Genomic DNA, 16,803 nt, shown 5'->3' on the forward strand with positions numbered 1-16,803 from the left:
CTACAATCCTCTACGGACACATTAGAAGCAGATATTCTAATTCCATGCTTTCTACCAAGTTGAGAAAACTCCATACTGGCGTCTTACGCCAGACTGCCAAACAAAACTCCCCGCTTAACCCTGTACACCCCAAACACTCAGTAAACTAACACTACACTATAAATTGCAATATTGCATATACACATTTAAATAAATATATAGATAAAGATAGAAAAAAGTTAAGCACTCACTACCTCCACGCACCTCCGATCTCCAATCTCTTTCCCAGCATGCACTGAGAGAGAGAGAAAGAGAGAAAGAGAGAGAGAATGAGAGAAAGAAGAATGTACCTTGGTGGGATAAAGAGTGTTGGCAAGCAGTTAAGCATAGGAATAGTTCATTTAGACAGTTGAAAAAACATCATTCTCTGGAATCATTAATTCAATATAAAAGGGCACAAGCAGTAGTTAGGAAAACTATAAAAACAGCTAAACGGACATACTGGAGGAAATATTGTAATACGATAGGAAGAGAGACTAAGCTGTCTGATATATGGGGAATGATCCGAAGAATGAGTGGAATTAAAAGGAATTATGTAATACCAGTGTTGACAGGTAGCAATAAATCAGCAGTCAGTAATAAAGATAAGGCAGAACTTCTGGCAGAAACACTAGTGAAAGTTCACAGTTCAGGAAATTTAACAGTAAATGCTAGACACCGTAGGGATACAATTCTTGCTCAGAATATAGATGTTAATGTAAAGAAGAGTGCAACAAGGGAAGGGATAGTTTAGATTTACCTTTTACATTGCTTGAATTAAAAAGGGCTGTAAATGTGAGGAGGCAATCATCACCAGGGAAGGATGGTATTTGCTATAGTATGTTAGCTCATATGAAGGATCATGCATTAGATTTAGTATTAAAGTTGTTTAATAAAGTGTGGGAATCAGGTAAAATTCCAAACAAATGGAAACACTCAATCATTGTACCTATTTTAAAACCAGGTAAAGACCCATCAGATCCATCAAGCTATAGACCAATAGCACTTACATCACAGTTAGGGAAAACTATGGAGCGAATGATTACAGAAAGGCTAACATACTATTTAGAAAGTAAAGAGTTGTTCTCTCCTTTTCAAAGTGGGTTCCGTAGAGGAAGAAATACTATGGATTCCATTTTACGTCTTGAGTCAGAAATTAGGAAAGCTCAAACTAACAAAGAAATGGTGTTAGCTGTCGTTTTCGATGTTGAGAAAGCTTATGATATGTTGTGGAAGGAAGGATTGCTAATCAAATTAAGTAAACTGGGGGTAGATGGTAGGTTATATAACTGGGTGTTAGATTTTCTTTTTGGCAGGACAATACAGATAAGGGTAGGGACAGAACATTCAAAGGAATACAGGGTTGAGAATGGGACTCCACAGGGGAGTGTTTGTAGTCCAGTATTATTCAATGTCATGATTAATGACATCTTTGAACAAATAGAAAAAGGAATAGGGAAGTCTTTGTATGCAGATGACGGGACCTTATGGATAAGGGGGCGGAATCTGAGATACATAGAGAAGAAAATGCAGATTGCAATTGAGAAGGTGGAACAATGGGCAAATGAGTGGGGGTTCAAATGATCTATACCTAAAACACAGGTAATAGTTTTTTCTAAACGATCGAGAGAAGTGTCATTGAAATTATATGGGCATACTTTAGAACAGGTTATTGTAATTAGATTCCTTGGTGTTTTATTTGATGAAAAGTTGACCTGGAAACAGCACACGGATAAAGTAAAAGATAAATGTAAAAAGGTCAATAACCTGTTAAGATGCCTGTCAGGGAGAGATTGGGGAGCAAGCAGAGCAGCATTGTTTAATGTGTATCAGGCATTGATGAGGGCTTCTCTAGATTATGGATGTTTAGGATACATGTCAGCAGCAGTAAGCCATCTTAAAAAGTTGGATGTGCAACAAACACAAGGACTTAGAATATGTAGTGGAGCTTTTAAAACATCCCCAGTAGCAGCAATACAAGTTGAAGTTGGGGAACAGCCACTGTGGATACGCAGAATTAAACTTTTGTTAGTTTACTGGGTTAATCTCCAAGGTCAGAATAGTTCACATCCAACTAGGTCTATTGTACAAGATTGTTGGGAGCATAATAAGACTCATTATATTAGTTTTGGATGGATAGGGAATACAATAGCAAAAAGATACGATTTAGATAAATTACGGTATAGTCCAGTAATCCCGCATTCAATTATTCCACCCTGGTTATATGTGAATCCATTAGTAGATTTAGATATACAACAAGAACTACGAAATAAGTCCAAACATGCACATCCTGGGAATGTGGTACAAAACTATATTGGTCAGCACTATACAGGCAAGTTCTTCATTTTTACAGATGGCTCAAAAGACCCAGAGACAGGACGTACAGGAGCTGCAGTATTCTTCCCACAGTATAAAACAGGAATTAAAAAAAGAACCACTGATCATTTATCAGTGTACACAGTGGAGCTTCTAGCAATATTGACAGCATTAGAATGGTTGGTAGAGAATAGGGTTAGTAATGCAGTCATTGCCTCTGACAGTTGGGCAGCACTGTCAAGTATCAGATCGTTGAAATCATGCAGACAGGATATTGTTTTCAAGATCCATCATTTAATTTATGTAATATATAGTATGGATATCACTGTTTGCTTTGTTTGGGTTCCTGCTCATGTAGGGGTAGAAGGAAATGAAGATGCGGATATATTAGCTAAGCAATCAATTAAGTCACAAACAATAGAAATGGATATTCCACTTAGTAAAGCTGAGGTAAAATCAATCAATAAAATACACATGCAGGAACTATGGCAAGAAAACTGGAACAGAAATGAAACAGGAAGGCATTTGTTTAACATTCAAAAGAAAGTCGGAATAGGAAGTAGGATGGGCCGGAACCGGAAAGAAGAGACAGTGATATGCCGGCTGCGAATTTGCGAAACCTAGGATGGTAGGGGGTGGCAGGGCAATACCGCTACCTGATTGGTTGGCGAAGCACTCCCTCATTGCCCCCTCATTGGCTGGCAATACCGCTACCTGATTGGTTGGCGAAGCACTCCCTCATTGCCCCCTCATTGGCTGGCGAGTCTACCATCTAAAGCCAGACTCCTTGCTATAAGCTATAGCTTGGGCTAACGTAAACGGCTAACGTAAACGCTAGCATGCGGCGTGTGAACGGGTTGAAATGCACGCCCAGAGAAGTTAGAAGTCATAAGGAAACATGTTTATTGACTGGGCAACACAGTGTAAAAATACACAGCTTCATAAAATAAACCAGAAACACTCATTCTGCAGTCTGCACGTTTTATTCCGATATTAACCACCCACAAACCATACTGCATAAGCAACCACACAGGGGAAATACAGTATCAAAGGAGCAGTACATTTCAGGAACATTTCAGAACTTTAGGAGTTGTTTAAACTTGAACTCTCTTAGATTATATTCAAGCCGATCTTCAGACTTAATGTTCATGGCTGCCTCGATATTTTCCCTCTCTCGCTCGTCTTTTCCCTCGCTCACTTCTCCTTCAGTAGTCTACCTTAATTGATACAAAATGTAAAATGTTAGACATGTTAGAAGGGTGGGGAACAATGAGACTGTTACACTTAGAATGTGTTTTTGAGATTAGATTGCAAGTGGACAGCGAGAAACATTGCTGTTTAAACTTGTAATATGCGTCTCCAAAAAAGTGTTCCACTGACCACCTCTGTCCACTTGTGTCCAGATGTCATTGACAGTTCAGCCAAGTTCCTCAGCAAGCATCCAGCGTAGATAATATATATATATATATATATATATATATATATATATATATATATACATATATTAGATAGAAAGGATAACGTACACATCTGCTCGCATCGGTTAACATTCCGGAAAGAGGAAGATTTATTTGGCGCTCTAACATTTATAGACATGAATGTAGCATGAGTATGCAAATGAGATCAACAGTCAACGTCAACAACGTGAACGTGACATGTTTCTTTATGACTTCTAACACTGTAGCTGATCGGCTTGAATATAATCTAAGAGAGTTCAAGTTTAAACAACTCCTAAAGTTCTGAAATGTTCCTGAAATGTTCTGCTCCTTTGATACTGTATTTCCCCTGTGTGGTTGCTTATGCAGTAATATGGTTTGTGGGTGGTTAATATCAGAATAAAACATGCAGACTGCAGAATGAGTGTTTCTGGTTTATTTTATGAAGCTGTGTATTTTTACACTGTGTTGCCCAGTCAATAAACATGTTTCCTTATGACTTCTAACTTCTCTGGGCGTGCATTTCAACCCGTTCACACGCCGCATGCTAGCGTTTACGTTAGCCGTTTACGTTAGCCCAAGCTATAGCTTATAGCAAGGAGTCTGGCTTTAGATGGTAGACTCGCCAGCCAATGAGGGGGCAATGAGGGAGTGCTTCGCCAACCAATCAGGTAGCGGTATTGCCAGCCAATGAGGGGGCAATGAGGGAGTGCTTCGCCAACCAATCAGGTAGCGGTATTGCCCTGCCACCCCCTACCATCCTAGGTTTCGCAAATTCGCATCCCGGCTCAGGATAGGTCATACTGGGTTGAATGACACACTTTACAGAATAGGAAAACACCCAAACGGCATTTGTGCACACTGCAATAACCCGGAATCTGTTCAGCATGTGCTGCTGGAATGTGGAAAATATGAAGAACAGAGAAAGCTCCTGAAAACAGCAATTCAGAAGGTTAAGTTAAGGTTTACTGTAGGGAACTTACTTGGAAACACAGTTAAAGTAAATAACCAGTTAATTAAATATTTGAAAGAAACAGGATTGATAGGTAGGATTTAACTCTACCCCTCCCCACCATTTTGTTTATTTCTTTCATTTACATTTTCCCCCCTGTCAAGCTAACGTTCCACACAGTCCGGTAGGGGGTGGTAATGCGCCACACAGTCCAGTAGGTGGCGGTAATGCACCTTAAGCTGGTTGCCAACCGCCAATCAAATAAAAAGAAGAAGAACGTTAGTCCGTTGGTGTGTCTGTCAGGTTGTGTTGGCGGGCAGATTGAAAGCAGGAAGATGGAGCTGATGGCGGCGCTGGAGTTCCTGCAGCTGAGAGAGGTCCCTGAAGGTAAGGTTCATCTTCTAGTGATGGGGGAAACAAAGCTTTCGACGCAATTGACAGTTCGACACAATTGTGTGGGAAAAAGTGTCGATCTATCGGTTATCTCTCTCTATTCTCGTTTGTTGTGGTCTGGGTTAGCTAGCTAGCTTAGCACACACACACACCTTTACTACGCCGGGCTCACCATGACAACTCACACTCTGGCTAGTCAGACACATTCACCTCAGGTCAGCTAGTCACACACATTCACCTCAGGTAAGCTAGTCACACACCTTCACCTCAGGTAAGCAGGGAATAAAGTTCTCCAATTGTTTCCAAGTCGCGACGGATTTCCGTCAATTGGCTACCTGGTGCAGTGTTCGATAGTTATGGAGATAGACTCCAGTTCTATGAGTGGAGCGGAGCCCCATAGGGGAGCTCTGCTCCTATTGGTTTACCCGCTACCTAAAGTAGCCAATGACTGAATTTTTCAATGCCTGCGCCCGCCTGGGGTGCTATATAAAGGGGCGTACATCGCTCCATCATTCTCCCAAACATACAAAACAGCCGGGTTTGAACGAGTCGAAGTGGGCCAGCAGCCCTATGGGGCTCCGCTCCACTCATAGAACTGGAGTCTATCTCCATAACTATCGTTCTATATCGTGGAGCTCCGCCCCATAGGGGAGCTCTGCTCCTATTGGTTTAGGCGGAGCGAGCGAGGCCAAATGTACCCCCACTGAGACTATTAATCCGAAAACAATCTCAGCGGCACCCGGAGCTGACCACTGATGTTGGTTCAAGACAACCTTAAAAAGTTGGCCCAACCCACACCGAGTCTGCTCCACTGATCTAGCCCTTACGTGAGCACGCAGGGTTGTAGATCTAACGGAACATGTCCTGGAGGAGGGTCCCCTCCCCAGGCACATCCGTAATCATCCTGACAGCACTTGAATAGCATCCCCAACCAGGGTAATCCAAGTGCCATCCCCACTACATCAGTCCTCAGCAAACTGAGGACAGAATGAGAAAAGGATGAGGAAGAAATATCACTTACCCAACCCTTACGTTGGGTTGTTGATCTAACAGACATGTCCTGGAGGAGGGTCCTTTCTTTGGGACAAGGAAATACGGGGAGTACCATCTCATGTCCCACTGGTCCCTCGGAACCAACGTCACTGCGCCCTTTGTTAGGAGATTCGTAATCTCCACCTGGAGCGCACGTGTCTTTATCGGGCAGGACAAAAAACAGTCTCTCTCACGCCCCTGAAGGGCGGAGGAGGCTGAATGAACTGTAGTGCATATCCCCTCCTCAATGTCCTGTCTAGCCAGCCCGACAGAATACCTGTCCCTTCTAGTCATTCTGCATAACGCAACGACAGCGGCTGGACCGTCTGTTGTGGTGCAGTCGACAGAAAAAAACTTGAATTTCTGTATGATCCCAGCCGCCGCTGCACACCGAGGAGGTGGCACAGCCCAAGGTGGGGTCATTTCGAAAGGGATGGGCTGCCGTCTGTAAAGAGTGTTTGTTATGTGTAACAATGCTCTTTATTGACGCAGGTTTATTATGATAATCAAAGAACCGTCCGCACGCTCATGAGCTGGGCCAGGTCTTGATAGACATGGAGGGGTTTTTGATGTACATAACGACCCCTCTATACGGCTACATACAGGGGTGTTTAACCCGCTACGTGTCGTGATAGGGGTAAGTCCGTTAGACAGAGAGCTGGCCACACGCCGGTAAGCTGGGCCAGTCTCCGGTTTGTTTCTAACCGGTAGCGAGTCGACCACACTCTGACAAGGCAGGTCGATCTCCGCTCTGGTAGATAACGGTCCCTCTATACGGCTACAGACAGGGGTGTTTAACCCGCCTCGTGTCGTGATAGGGGTAAGTCCGCTAGGCAGAGAGCTGGCCACACGCCGGTAAGCTGGGCCAGTCTCCGCCTTGTTTCTAACCGGTAGCGATTCGACCACACTCTGACAAGGCAGGTGGGTCTCCGCTCTGGTAGATACCATGGAAAATCCTCCTTAGGGATGGTTTGCCGTCTGTAAAGAGTGCTTGTTTTGAGTAACAATGCCCTTTATCGACGTAGGTTTATTATGCCTGATAACCAAAAAACCGGCCGCACGCTCATGAGCTGGGCCAGGTCTTGATAGACATGGAGGAGTTTTTGATGTAAATAACGGTCCCTCCATACGGCTACAGACAGGGGTGTTTAACCCCCTTTGTGTCGTGATAGGGGTTAGACCGCTAGGCAGAGAGCTGGCCACACGCTGGTAAGCTGGGCCAGTCTCCGCCTTGTTTCTAACCGGTAGCGATTGGACCACGCTCCGACAAGGCAGGTGGGTCTCCGCTCCGGTAGATAACATGGGAAAAAATCTCCTTTACTGAAAAGTAAGGTGGGGATTTTCCCTCTTTTGCCTCTTTATGAGGTAGCAGCCATGAAGAGGAAAACGGTGGTGGGGTCATTACCGACCCCTCCGCCCGTGAAAACGGGCCACGCTGCCGTGGGGGGCCGTAGCGGGCCCTCCCAGTGGTCAGCGGCGGGGGCTGGGGATGCCGAGTGGGGCATGGCTCCGTCGTTTAGAGGTAGAGCCAGTGCCGCATCACGCCGAAACCTCCGTTTCGCAGTGATTTTCGCAATGGCGGCGTTAAACACGGCGATGTTATTCGCCGCCTGCGCACCGAGATGGGGCGGCGAGGGCGGGGAGCACGTGCTCTACCTGCCGCTCGCTCTCATCAGAGCTTTCTGATTCTGACACCGGCACCGACCACTCAGCTGGGTGAGGGCGGCGTGATGTCAGGGCCGGCTGAGCGGGCGGGACCATCCCTACTTGGGGAGGTGCCTGCCCAGAACGCCGTTCTTGCTTGTCCTCCGCTGCTAGAAAATCGCAGCGGCAGGTAGTCCGCTAGGCAGAGAGCTGGCCACACGCTGGTAAGCTGGGCCAGTCTCCGCCTTGTTTCTAACCGGTAGCGATTGGACCACGCTCCGACAAGGCAGGTGGGTCTCCGCTCCGGTAGATAACATGGGAAAAATCTCCTTTACTGAAAAAGTAAGGTGGGGATTTTCCTTCTTTTGCCTCTTTATGAGGTAGCAGCCATGAAGAGGAAACCGGTGGTGGGGTCATTACCGACCCCTCCGCCCGTGAAACCGGGCCACGCTGCCGTGGGGGGCCGTAGCGGGCCCTCCCAGTGGTCAGCGGCGGGGGCTGGGGATGCCGAGTGGGGCATGGCTCCGTCGTTTAGAGGTAGAGCCAGTGCCGCATCACGCCGAAACCTCCGTTTCGCAGTGATTTTCGCAATGGCGGCGTTAAACACGGCGATGTTATTCGCCGCTGCCGCCGCCTGCGCACAGAGATGGGGCGGCGAGGGCGGGGAGCACGTGCTCTACCTGCCGCTCGCTCTCATCAGAGCTTTCTGATTCTGACACCGGCACCGACCACTCAGCTGGGTGAGGGCGGCGTGATGTCAGGGCCGGCTGAGCGGGCGGGACCATCCCTACTTGGGGAGGTGCCTGCCCAGAACGCCGTTCTTGCTTGTCCTCCGCTGCTAGAAATCGCAGCGGCAGGTGTCCCGGAGGAACTTCTTCGTGGTCGGCGGCGGACGATCCATCGCTGAAGGGAAAAGTCTCCTCCGCTGAAAAGTGTCCTCCGCTGCTTGGAAGTCGCAGCGGCAGGCGTCCCGGAGGAACTTCTCCATAGGCGGCGGACGATCCATCTTGAAGGGAAAAGTCTGGCGGGTCCTCCAGTCTTAGTAGTCGTCCTTCTCAGTCTTCAGATATAAACCCGTGCTGAACTTTTTGGGAGAATGATGGAGCGATGTACGCCCCTTTATATAGCACCCCAGGCGGGCGCAGGCATTGAAAAATTCAGTCATTGGCTACTTTAGGTAGCGGGTAAACCAATAGGAGCAGAGCTCCCCTATGGGGCGGAGCTCCACGATATAGAACGGAATAGCGTAATAGCATACTGCATACTAGCATACTCAATGAGTATATACTGCATACTGCCTACTACATTCATAAATTCACGGCTTAAGGCCCTTGCACACCAATGCGTTTTTTAACGTGCCGTTAAAAAAATAAATTAGAACTCATGTTGTGTCAACCACCGCACACCAATCCGTAATAATTCGTCCGTCAAAAAAAAAAACGCAACAGGTTCGATTTTCTGCGTTTTTCGCGTCCGTCAAAAGCCTTTTGAGAGTTGTTATTGACCACTCCGCCATGGTATAGACTGGGACACATCGTCAAATTAGAACTTTAGGACAGTTGGATTAATGTTACGTCTTAGGACGTCATCCAGCACAGAGGCAGCCTGAGGAGACACATTTGAGGTCTTTTGATAATGAAGAACTGAATAATCGGACCAACTGGAAATCCCATGGGTTTATATTAAGGGCTTGAGTGTGAGTGGGTTATTTGCAACCTATAGTGGTAACGATTGGGACAGTGACTGGGCATGCAATCACTTGATGTTATTGATGTCTTTAAAATCTATACTGTATGAAATGTATCTTAATTGTGTCTTAAATGTATCCCTCCTCAGATCTGTGAGTACGTCGCTTTTCTAGTTCAATATTGAACTTATAAACAGGATCAAGGGGGCGTGTCTGAACACCGCATGGAGTAGCTGCGTTTTAGAGAAGCTCTTCAACCCTCATCCAAAATATACAACTAAGTAAACTCGCACCGCCAACAAAATGTCAAGGAGAGGACGTATATCACACTGCAGGAGATGCACACCACGCTTTGTTAAAATAAATAAAGATTTATTGTACTTTTCTACTGATAATACATTCTACTGATGTGGTCTACCATTTGGTTTTAGTTATATTGCTCTCAGTTGTTTGTACCTTTTGCTAAATCAAGCATTTAGAATGTAGAGTGCATATTGCGAAAGTTCGCAACGTAAAAAAACGCAACGGACTCCGCAACGGACCGGTGTGCAAGGTCTCGGTGCGTAACATTTTTTTCGGATGACGGATTAAAAAATACGCATGTGTAACGGAGTAGAAAGGTCAAGTTCAATTATAGCTAAAATAGGTATAAACTGCGCCCTCTAGGGGTTTAATGACGTGGTATATCCGGGGTGTGTCCGTGACCCGGATGCTGTGTCCGTGACCCGGATGCTGTGTCCGTGACCCGGATGCTGTGTTCGTGACCCGGATGCTGTGTAAATATAGCTGGACAGTGCAATTGCACGTAACGTGATCTCCCTCGGTTCATTTTTAACCACTGATGCGAATGTAGCTCGATGACCCTGCAAGTCCCGTGTCCAGAAATTGATGCACTGTTTTCTACAGAATAAATGAACGTGAGCCATCCAGCTGAGAGTGATTCATGAAAAGATACACCCCGTCACATTGGTGCCGTGACCCGGATTATTTTGTTCCCCATGGCTCTTCGAGTAGCTCCTCTGTTACACAGTCCGACACCGTAGTCAAAAACTCCTTTTCTCGTGCTCTGATTTTACTGCTCTTATTTGTGTCTGGTAATGTCAATGTAAACCCAGGCCCCAGGTCTCCCTCCGATGGTCTACATCACCTTACCACCCCAACGGATCTAGCAACTAGACATGGTCTGGGATTTCTACATCTTAATGCAAGAAGCCTTGTGCGCAAGCTTGACTTACTAAAGTCCTGGTTTATAATGGCTAAACCAGACATTGTCGTAATTTCCGAGACTTGGCTGAAGCCCTCAGTAACTGATGACGTTCTGCATGTGGGTGGTTTTAACATATTTCGTTGTGGCCGTACAGGACATGCTGGTGGCATCGCGATCTATGTTTCAAATAAGTTCAACGTGTCCATCTTGAACTGCATGTCTATTCCGGGACAGTTTGAACTCCTATCTCTCCAATTAACGATTGCCAATGCCCCATTAACCATCGTCGGTTGTTATAGACCTCCCTCTGCTACTGCCGATTCAGTGTCCAGACTTACTGAAGTTCTGTCTGGCCTGACGAATTCAGAGCTGGTCTTGCTTGGAAATCTTAATTTGGATTGGCTTTCGGACAAGTCCGAAGCCCTAAAGGTAGCCTGCAACTCCTTGAGCTTAGTCCAACTTATTGATAGCCCAACAAGATGCAACTCCTCCAAGCCGAACCGTGATACTCTGCTGGATGTCATTCTCACCAACGCACCACACAAATTTACTGCTATTGGTGTATTTGCAAATATAAGTGATCACTGCGTCATTGGCTGTGTTAGAGACACACGACTCCCAAAGGCCAAGGGCTTATCTGTACTCAGACGAAGTTTTAGAAACTTCTCAGAGCAGGCCTTCCTAAACGACCTGGCTGTACTGAACTTGGACAGAATTACTCTTATCCCGTCTGTAGATGAGGCTGTCTCCTTCTTGTTGCAACAGTTTCTGTCTGTGGCGAACAAGCATGCTCCCTTTAAAACCTTTAGAATCAAGAATAGAGACAACCCCTGGTTCACATCTGATATCGCTGACCTACTTCACGCCAGAGATCTGCAATGGGCTAAGGCCAGAAAGGCTAAATCCAATCTGGAATGGCAGTCTTTTAGATTCTTGAGGAACCGGTGCACCTCTGCTATCCGGACGGCTAAATCAACATATTACCTTACCCTGACAAATGACTGTGCTTCTGATCATTCTAAATTCTGGAAAACCATCAAGGTCTTACAGAACCAAAAGGTCTCGGACTTCCCTGAACAATTGATTGTTGGTGATATCCCTATTACAGATAAACAAGATTTACTAAATGCCTTCAACAGTCACTTTGAAAGGGCAGGTCATATATTTGACCAGCAATCCTCAGTACCCTCTGCTGACTCCTCTGAGGGTCTAAACCCAGCGGATTTGCCCCCTTTCACTGTTCCCTTATTCAACTTCACACCCTTCCAATTCTCGGATGTCCTTAAAGCGCTCTCATCTATTGACCCTAAAAAGGCCCCTGGGCCTGATGGATTGGATCCTCTTCTACTAAGGGCAGGTGCCTCTATCATCGCAAAGGCTGTTACCTACATCTTTAACCTTTCCCTGGATCTTAATCAAGTTCCATCAATCTGGAAAGAAGCCTTTGTCACACCGCTCTTCAAATCTGGTACACGAACAGATCTTGACAACTACAGACCTATATCTAATCTGTCTGTACTCTCGAAGATCCTGGAATCCTTGACTGCTGCCCAAGTTAAATTACATCTAGACTCTCATAACATTCTCAATGAGATGCAGTCAGGATTTCGCTCTGGGCACAGTACTATTTCTGCCACGCTTAAGGTCTTTGATGACATCAAGGAGGCGCTTGGTAGAAAAATGTCCTGTGAGTCCTTGTTTATTGACCTTTCTAAAGCGTTCGATACTGTGGACCATCCTCTGCTACTTGGATCCTTGTCGAGGGCCGGCCTTGGATCCAATGCTATTGGGTGGTTCCAGAGTTATCTATCCCAGAGAAATCAGAAGGTTAAATATGGACATTTCTTGGCGGACCCCGTCTTCATCACAAAAGGTGTTCCCCAAGGCTCTGTCCTGGGACCCTTACTTTTCTTGCTGTATATTAACAACATCTGTGACAACTTCAGCTTCTGCAAATACCATCTATATGCAGATGATACCGTTATCTATTCTTGCGCTGCCTCTGCTGAGGAAGCCCTCTCCAACTTGCAGGCAGACTTCAATGCCCTTCAACATGCTTTGTTTGGACTTAAACTCTGCCTCAACTCCTCAAAGACAAAGGCAATGTCTTTCACCTCCGGGAGGAAAAAGGCCAGTGCCTTTTGTTCTCCAGTCACTACACTGGATGGCATCGCTATACAGCCCGTCGACCACTACAAATACTTAGGCATTTGGCTTGACTCTCACCTCAACTTCAAACATCATGTTGATCTTCTCGCCATAAAGCTTAAGCGTACAGTGGGCTTCCTGTATAGATTTAAATCTTGCTTTTCCTTGGCTTCCAGAAAACGTCTTGTCTCCGCCCTTTTCCTTTCACAATCTGAGGAGAGATCTTTCTGAAGCAGCACAGATCGCTCAAAGGAATGCCATCAGGGAACAAGATCGTCACGCCAAACTGTACAACCGGAAGGTCAGAGGACTGCCGTTGGGTGTTGGTGACAAAGTGCTACTTGCCAATCGAGGTGAGAGAGGGAAGAGGAAGATCGCAGACCGGTGGGAATCAACTCCTTTCGATGTGGTGTCTGTGAGATCGGACATCAACGTGTACAGGATCAGAGATGTTGTCACGAATAGAGAGAAGGTTGTACACAGGAACATGCTGCTTCCGGTTGACTTCTTGACAGTTCCGGAACAAGATGGGAACCCGGCATCCCTAGAGGAGTCGCAGTCTATAGCTTCCTGTGCCAGTGTTCAGGGCTCTGTCACCTCTGATGTTGAAGAGGCCTCTCGGTTGCGCACCAGGGACTGGGTCTTGGAGTCGCCTGAGCACGCGGGGGCAGAGAGCATCCATGAGGAAGAAGTCAACGGAGGGACTATGCCCGTGCCGAGTGCCTCGAAGGAAGACCGACCAGATGAGTTGCTGGATAGTGTTCCTGATGACTCTGTACCTGACTGCCACACTGATTATCCCCCTGACACAGTATGTGACACAGTACACTCACCTGAAGCTAGATGTGATGCCCATGGTGACCTTCCAATTCTAGTTGAGGTTGAGCCGGAGCAGGTAGTTTGCACACGTTCACAGAGTGCTCAAGTTCCATCAGTTGTCACGAGATGTGGGAGGAGTGTTAGGAACCCAAATAGGCTTATTTGTGAGATGTCAGGGCAGATGCTTAAAGGGAGTACTGAGCCTTTCATAAGTTCTGCATTTAGTTTCATTGCGGCGTCTATGTAGGGGCGTAGTGCATCCAGTTTTTTTCTTTATTTATTTTGCTTCCGGTCTGAGTCGTGACCTAGAGTCATGAGATCCTCTTGTAAGGGCAAAGTTATGTACAACTGTGGGATGTAGATGGCATCTCTTTCTCCTCTGTGATAAGTACGGGTTTTGGTACCAATCTGTCCTTACACACTTCTTATGGAAGAATTTATAATGTTGAGTTTTGGTACATCAGTGCTCGAGATCCACGTTGTTTTTTTGTTTTGTCATTTGTTTGTTTTTTTTCGCTCCTGTTTTTTTTTTTACTGTCCTCCGGTTTTCATGCTGTTGCCCCATTTTAGTATAATTTAAGGGGGGTGTATGTAACGGAGTAGAAAGGTCAAGTTCAATTATAGCTAAAATAGGTATAAACTGCGCCCTCTAGGGGTTTAATGACGTGGTATATCCGGGGTGTGTCCGTGACCCGGATGCTGTGTCCGTGACCCGGATGCTGTGTCCGTGACCCGGATGCTGTGTCCGTGACCCGGATGCTGTGTAAATATAGCTGGACAGTGCAATTGCACGGGACGTAACGTGATCTCCCTCGGTTCATTCTTAACCACTGATGCGAATGTAGCTCGATGACCCTGCAAGTCCCGTGTCCAGAAATTGATGCACTGTTTTCTACAGAATAAATGAACGTGAGCCATCCAGCTGAGAGTGATTCATGAAAAGATACACCCCGTCACACATGCGAAAACGCACGCATTGGTGTGCAAAGACCTTAAGTATCCGAAAACCAGCCGTCCATTATGCATACTGCATTCTCGCATACTGCCTCCCAGAATGCATTTCGCCGGGAGCGGCAAATTTAGACCTCAATTTTAAACCTCCATTAGCTAAAATATGTAATTTTGGCTTTACAAGTGTTAACATGTCATTTTATGAAGTTTTAATATGTTTTCAGGCGAGAAAGTAACCACATATATTCCCAAAATGTGTCCAGTTTACCAAAATAACCCGTTTATATATCTGATCTGACGATTTTTTGCGTCTTGTTAGCTAGCTGCGTTCGTAAATTCGCCCTGGAAATATGATCAGCACTCATGGAATGCCTCTTGTCCAATCAAATTACCTGGTCCCTTTATGACGTTGCCCCCCGTGTGCGCTCCGGCGCTCTCAGAGCGATTTTACGAACGCACCCTACGTTTACCTTCACACACTCGACAGAAATATCGTAACATAATTACAACACGTTGTAAAATGATTTGGGGGGCCAATATCTTAAGTATATCTCAAGTAACTAGCTTACTATATTGTTGTCTTAACAGTTGGTAAAAGAACATGATTAAAATAAATATATATGAGCAATAACAAGACGTGGGCTTGCTGCAGCAAGCACAATAACAACCCAACCTGTCCGTCTGAAGCTACAATACTGGGATCATTCGTGATTGGGCTTCAGGCAGTCAAATACTAGGTGAACATGTGTGTAAGACACAAATAAACGTGGATTTCATGCATTTCAAGTAGCATATTTGTAATCATGACGACTAGCCTGGTCTAAGAATGCATTTCATCATGTTAATTCCCAGTAGGCTATAGTGAAAATACCACCTCTCATCCGTGATCAGACTTAGCTGGGGTGCTGCAGCTGAAGAGTATTAAAAAAAACGATGTTTATTGCAAGCTTTCGGTCCCCAGGCTATCGGACAATGTAAACAAAAGCTGTATGAGTTTGACGAGGCTGAAAGCGCACAGGGTTGCCAGATGGGATTGACAATTTACAGCCTAAACTTAAACTTAAAAATGTAATATAATGGAAGAGACTCGGGAGGATGTTTTCTTTAAATGCAGATGAGGCAACAGATGGTAACATGGACAGGATCCTTAATGTTCTTGTAAGGTACTTCGATGAGGATATGGGGAAAGTGTTGACCCAGCATCTGGCCTCAAGGATAGTTAACATCGCAGATGCCTCAACCCTCACACACACACTGACAGATATCCTCCAGTCATACAACCTGAACTGGAACCAGGTTGTTGCTATACTGCTGGATAACTGCAATGTGATGAGAGGGAAAAGGTCTGGAGTGGAGACACAAATCCGAAAAGAAAATCCATCACTCCTGGACATCAGCGGAGACACGGTTCACATGGTCTCAAATGCAACCAAGGCCCTTTTGAAGCCTTTCCAGGGATTTGTGGACGAATTTTGCTCTGATGTCTACTATGATGAAACAGAAGGAGCTTTTTGGCGAGTTTCAGTCCTTGCTCCATTTGGAGAAGAAGAGCTTGATCCGTCCCATCAGCAGCAGGTTCCTCCAAATGCTGGATGTGTGCAACAGAATACGGGAGCTTATGGATCCATTGATTGTGCACTTCTACAGCTTCCTGTCTCCTCAAGATCAGCACAAATACAGGTACAATAGCATTAGCATTCTCTTTTTAAGTCTGTTTTCTCTGTACTAGCAGGCCCAATTTGCAAAATCTAATTAAATAAATCAGAGCAAATATAGCATTCCTGTTCCCCCAACTGTATAATTGTATGCTTTTTGTGATGCAGATGGCTCCTGAACCAGGTTCTTGATCAGCATGCAGTTACATCTGATGAGAAGGCAAGGATCACGGTTCTGCAACAGCAAATGGCAAAATCTGCAGGGACCGGAACTGATGTCAACCAAAACCGGAAGACACGCATCTGTATGCTTTTCTCAGAGTTCAACAAGCTCACAGCCTTGATTGATTTATACAGAGGTATGTTCTCGGGCTGGGTGATATTGGAAAAAACTGACATTGCAATATTCTTTTTCACTGCAATATATAGGCCTATTGTGATACATAAAAAAAACTGGCATGCAGGCACGTGTTACAGATTTACTTATCTAACTTAAGATCAGTAAATCTGATTGGCTGACCTGGCATGTATGAAAGAAGCAGCTT

General features: G+C 45.5%; 1 pseudogene across 1 annotated transcript in view; it reads left to right on the top strand.

Moving 5' to 3' along the window:
* Window positions 1–5,057: 5,057 nt before the first annotated feature.
* The window catches only part of LOC308164154 (condensin-2 complex subunit D3-L-like), a 51,119-nt pseudogene continuing 39,373 nt past the window's right edge, over window positions 5,058–16,803 (top strand). Inside the window, exon 1 of the transcript in view lies at window positions 5,058–5,109. The product of the transcript in view is annotated as a condensin-2 complex subunit D3-L-like (transcript). The remainder of the gene's footprint in view (window positions 5,110–16,803) is intronic.

Source organism: Nansenia antarctica (genome assembly GCF_963989245.1).
Source record: "Nansenia antarctica genome assembly, chromosome: 8".
NCBI classification, from domain to species: domain Eukaryota; kingdom Metazoa; phylum Chordata; class Actinopteri; order Argentiniformes; family Microstomatidae; genus Nansenia; species Nansenia antarctica.